Consider the following 5,631-nt stretch of genomic DNA (forward strand, 5'->3'; position numbering starts at 1 on the left):
TGTTTCCACCTACCAAATCATGTTAAATACTATGTTTGATAAATCGTACTTAATTCTTGACTATATCTATAATATGACCCTAGTTCTCCTTCCTACCACCCATAGAAAACTCAACTTAGCTCTTGGCCACCTTGTATGTTACATTCTTCACCACAAATACCAATTAACCTATCCTTGAACCCAACAATCTACCTATTTTCTATACATGTGCCTCTTTCATATTTTGTTTCATCAGGGCCAAGTGTGGGATGAACATGATTTTGATGAAGAAGGAGAGGCTTCTCCAACAAGAGAACCTGCTCCCTCTAGAAGACTAGTACCACATCGAGGACCTGCACTTGCTTATCCTCATGATGATATAATTGAACGACTCAACAAACTCCAAACCTGGCTTAACTCTCACATCCATGAATAACACCAATAATATGAGGAGGACATGCGATGGTTTGGGGAAATATTTTCTTTGATTGATCAATAGTTCACATCCATCCACCACTACTTTCAGCCACCTCCACCACCACCTGTCACTGTCTTATATTTTTTTAAGTTTTTTATTGGTACTCCTCTTTTTGGTGATGTCAAATTGGGGAGAAATTTGTTGTGTACTTTAGTTAGTATGATTTGTTTAGATGTTATGTTTATCATTTATTTTTTTAGTATCTACCACCAATGAAATGCATGTTTGTTTATCTATTCATGTTTTTTGTTTACATAAAAAAAGAAAAAATTATGCTAACTTATTTATCGACTATATTATTTGACATCATCAAAAAGAGAGAGATTGTTAAAGCCCATGACCACTAGCCTAAGATTTTGATGATGAAAAATAATATCGATTGAATTATCTCATTATTCATTGAATATTTTGAATGTTTCTCTTATTTATGAGTACTAACATTTTAGGGAGATCACATATTGCTCAAAACAACAAGAAGACTCAAGGCTGGGTAGAATAGGATGTGAAGTTTATAAATATGTATTTTTCTTTTATTTATTTTTTATTTTCTTGAGTCTAGCAACAAAGTGTTTAGAAACTGATTAACCATGCACACATATAGGGGGAGAGTTTTTTTAAGGAAATTTTTTTATTCCCTACAGATTATACTATACAATTTTAAACCGTATTGTACGAACTACTATGGTTCACCGGCAATCTGTGAACTAATCATATAGAATGATCATTATCAGGCTGTATTATGTGTTTTTAATTTAAAACCCTAGCTGAAAGATTAGTTTAAGTAAATTTTAATTTTCATTTTTGAACTGATCGTATTGTATGGTCAAATCACACAGTACCAATATTTGAATACTTACTTAAATTAACTCCCGTGATTAGTCAATTAAATCAAAGATTAATTATTGATTGGTGATCATATTATATGACTTAATTTATACCGTACAATAAACCGAGGCTATTTTTGATTATCCCTAATATCATACTAGTTGATCTATAAATTGTACCGGGCGACCTGAAGCTTTTAATATAACGTATTGTATCAAGTGGATCATACCACATAATGAACAGAGATGAGTTTGGTCATCCCAATGTTTTTCCTATATGAACAGAAGAAATATAACATTTTGTATTGGATGATATTTGTATTGTACTATATGATAGTGTTCAAAAAAATTATTTATTCGTACTCCTTCGTACCAGTATGAAGGCTATTTTGGATTGATCGTATTGTACAATCTTGTATCATATTATACGAACAAAAATAGTTGAATTAAAAATTAAGGGATTCTTTGATCCTTACTTATATATCATACTTTCATCTTCTGAATGAGAACAAGGGAGAGGAACGTGAAAAGAAGGGGACTTCTTGAGAGGGAGCTACTTGATGTGATTTTGAGTTTGTAAGAAGAAGGAGAAGGTTTGTTTATGAGGGAGAAGGAGTGTGAGGGGATCACATGGTTTCTCCAAGCCTACTTCATGCTTGCTCCTCCTATGGCCCGAGAAAATCTTGTGGGAAGCTTTCTAAGGGTGAGTTCTTCAAGGTCTGTGTCCTTAAAGGTACTATGCCTTCTCGAGGAGGGAGAAAAATGAGAAGGTTCAATGTCATCATCTAGAGGGTGACATAGCATTTGGTACTCTACCACATCGGGTATGGTGAAAGTGAGGTTTTGTAAAGGCTTCCCCTCCTTGTTGTGGGGGTAAAAAGAGAATTACTTTTGAGTTGTGAAATTCCCAGAGAGGAGGACTCCGGAGAGTGGACGTATGTCAGTGGTCAAACCACTGTCAATCTTTAGGTGTGATTTTTTTCATTTATCGCACTTTACTTATGTTTTAAAACTTGCATTTATTATAACTACTTGGTGAAGATTATATTCTAGATCTTTGTTGTGTGATTTAAAATTTCACCACATATGTTGCAATCATGGTTTAATCATTCTCTTTTGCATCAAGTTAAGTTTTATTTAAAAAATTAAAAACAAAAAATTAAAATTCCTATTTAGGATTGTTTTTTTTTTTTACAAAAATTTCCAATTAACTCCCCCACCCCCACCCCTCTTAGTGCATCTAATACTTTCAATTTTACTTTATCACCTATGTTAATGGATTCTACCCCTTGGATGACCTCTACTTCTTATTCACCTAGTCTATATTCAGAGGTTCTTTCAAATTCAATAAATAGTACATGGGTAGATTCTTCCACGACTAAGATCCTCTTATTAAAAAATCTTTAGGCCTTACTTTCAGATGAATAACCTAAGAAGACTTCTTTATTAGATTTGGGATCAAATTTTTAAAGAGGTTATTTTTCATTTAGCAGGATAAAACATTTACATGTAAAGATATACAAGTGGGAAAGGTTGGGTATCCTACCTTAAAGAGCTCATAGGGTATCTTATTTAACATTGATCTAGCATTTACCTTATCTGAAACTTAACAAGAAAAATTTACTGCTTTTGACCAAAAGTATCTTCGGAGAGAATATTCTGCTAATGTGGCCTTAACAGCTTCTACTAAATGTTTTATTCTTTCTTTCAGCTATTCCATTTTGAAGGTCCTAGGAGCAAAAATGTTATTCTCTATCCCTATCTCTTGACAAAAGGATTCAAAATTTATCATTTTTAAATCTCCACCATGATCACTATGAGTGGTTGATATTTTACATCCTAATATTCTTTGTATCCATATGGAGAAGGTCTTAAACTCTAAAAAGATTCACTTTTTATGCAAGGAATCTAACACAAGTGAATCTGGAATAGCCATCAATGATTACAAATCCATATGATTTCCCTCCTATATGATGGTACAAATGTGTCCAATTAGGTCTATATTTAGAATTTCTAGTAACCTAAAGGTGTTTATGTCCTTGATTGAATGAATTGAAGATGTAATTTATTTTCCCAGTTGGCATGCATCATATAGGTGGTCCTTAGTGAAATCTTACTTGGGTATACCTCTAACTAGTTCTTTCTAGTAATATTCCTAAGAGCCTTCATGCTTTGATGACATAGTCTTCTATGTCATAACCATGATTCATCAATAATAGTTTTCAAACACATGGAATCGGAGTACTCATTGCAATTTAAATCAACCACATAAACATTATATACTCTTTTCTCTTTTAAGAGTAATCTACCATTCAAGCTAAAAATGTATTTTGTAGATAAAATTTTAATATAAAAACCCTTGTCACATAATTAACTAATGTTAAGTAAATTATCTTGTAAACCATCTACTAATAAGACATTTTTAATTATAAAATTCATAGTGATGCCAATTTCTACCTTAGCCAACCACTTTCCTAGTGGTGCTATCTCTTAGTGTGACCTTGCCTCCTAACCAGACCTCCAACATGATGTACTACTTCAAATCCCCTATCTTATGCCTTGAGAATCCACTATCTACATACCACATCCTCTCACTAGGACATTTGTGAGAGCACTCCTACAAATTCAATCAAACATTATAATTGGGAACATAATAAGTTTTGATTCCACCTTATGCTTTGATAAATGAGATGTATGCATGCTATTCTTTGATGCATGTAATTTTGGCCTCAACACTAGATATGCCCTTTGGTGGATAATGCAAGAATAGGCTATGCGAACTAGCTTGCCACAACAATGACACCATACCTCTGAGAAGGGATTTACTAGTCTTTGTTATGGGATATGCCTTTTCCTAGGGTTGTATGATGCATGTACTGATGTAATGTTGTACCATTGTGTTAAAGTGGGTGGTTTTTTGTTTTGTTGTAAAGCATGTATTTTTGGTTTTAAGAATTGATTTGCATTTTTCTAGGCTAACCACCTCCTCTTTTAATGCATGTTTGCTACCACCTAGTTTAGATGCATATGCCTCTAATTTTTTGAATGAGTCTTCTAACTCCATATGTTTTTCTTTCAAGGAATCATATGAAGTAGATAAATCAATATGCTTCTTATTTAATGCATCAAACACATTAGGTAAAGACATGTGATTGATTTCTAAATCAAAATGTTCATCTATCAAAAAATTATTCTCTTTTGATAAGGCGGTAAAATTAGTGTTCAAATTAGTATATGTCTTTTTCAACTTCGTATATGAATCATGATTTTTTGGTGAAATAAAAAATATTTTATCATAAGATAGCTGACATTCCTCTTCTTAATCTAACTAATCAAGATTATCATTATCCATGAGACGCATGTTTTTTAGCTTTTCCTCTACTTCTTATTCTAACGATTCTGAAGTATAGTCTGCCCAAAATACCTTGTGTTTGTTGGTTCCCTTTTTTGAATTTTACCGTCTCATCACCCTTCTCCTTGATTGGGTTAGTATTTAGGTTGGAGCAGTATTTTCGGTGATATCTTAGTTTTGTACATTCAAAACAAATTGTGTCAGATGAAGCTTTAAAATTTTTATTACTTTTACCTTTTTCTTAATTATTGATGATGACACTTTTGCTTCCACTTTAGGAAAATTTTGAACTAATTAGTGATCACTGTAATGTCATCCTCATCCTCTACTATTGAATTATCATTGTCTGAGTCATTTTCTTTCATAGACATAATCTTCTCCTTCTTCTTGTCACTTGCATCAAGTAGCCTTTAACTCACTCCTTACTAATAGGCAATGAGTGACGCAAGTAAGTTTTCAATTGAATATACATATAAATCCTTGGATTTTGAGATTGTAGTGACTTTAGCTTCATAAGCACTAGGTAGGAAACATAAACTCTTAATAACTTTTTCTGAATTTAAAATCTCTCTACCTAATGCATGTAATGATTTACCCATCTAAGTGAATGTATTGTACATTTCAAATATAGTCTCATGAGATTTCATGAAAAAAGTTCATAATCATGTAGTAGAATGTTTAACCTAGACAATTTAAATTCACTTGTTCCCTCATATGTGATGCATAATATATCTCATATTTTTTCTCAGTAGTACATATAGATAATTTTATATAATCGACATATTACAAAGTATAGAAAAATTAATTCACACATTTAATATTTAATTGAGCATATTCTCTATCCATATTACACCATTTAGTAAATATAATATTATTTTTGACACCATTAACTACTCTAGATATAAGTGAATAACCAGTTTAAATCATATGCCAAATTCTATAGTCAATGGATTGCAAAAATATAGACATGTCAATTTTCCAAAAATCAAAAGAAATGT

At 32.1% G+C, this 5,631-nt stretch overlaps 1 non-coding gene across 1 annotated transcript; it reads left to right on the plus strand.

Annotated features, from left to right (window-relative positions):
* Nucleotides 1-4,878: 4,878 nt before the first annotated feature.
* LOC114579893 lies at nt 4,879-4,973 on the plus strand. Its single transcript, XR_003701131.1, has one exon. It is a non-coding gene; the product is annotated as a small nucleolar RNA SNORD116 (small nucleolar RNA).
* The last annotated feature ends 658 nt before the right edge of the window (nt 4,974-5,631 follow it).

Source organism: Dendrobium catenatum, unplaced genomic scaffold, assembly GCF_001605985.2.
Source record: "Dendrobium catenatum unplaced genomic scaffold, ASM160598v2 fragScaff_scaffold_692, whole genome shotgun sequence".
In the NCBI taxonomy this organism is placed as follows: Eukaryota; Viridiplantae; Streptophyta; class Magnoliopsida; order Asparagales; family Orchidaceae; genus Dendrobium; species Dendrobium catenatum.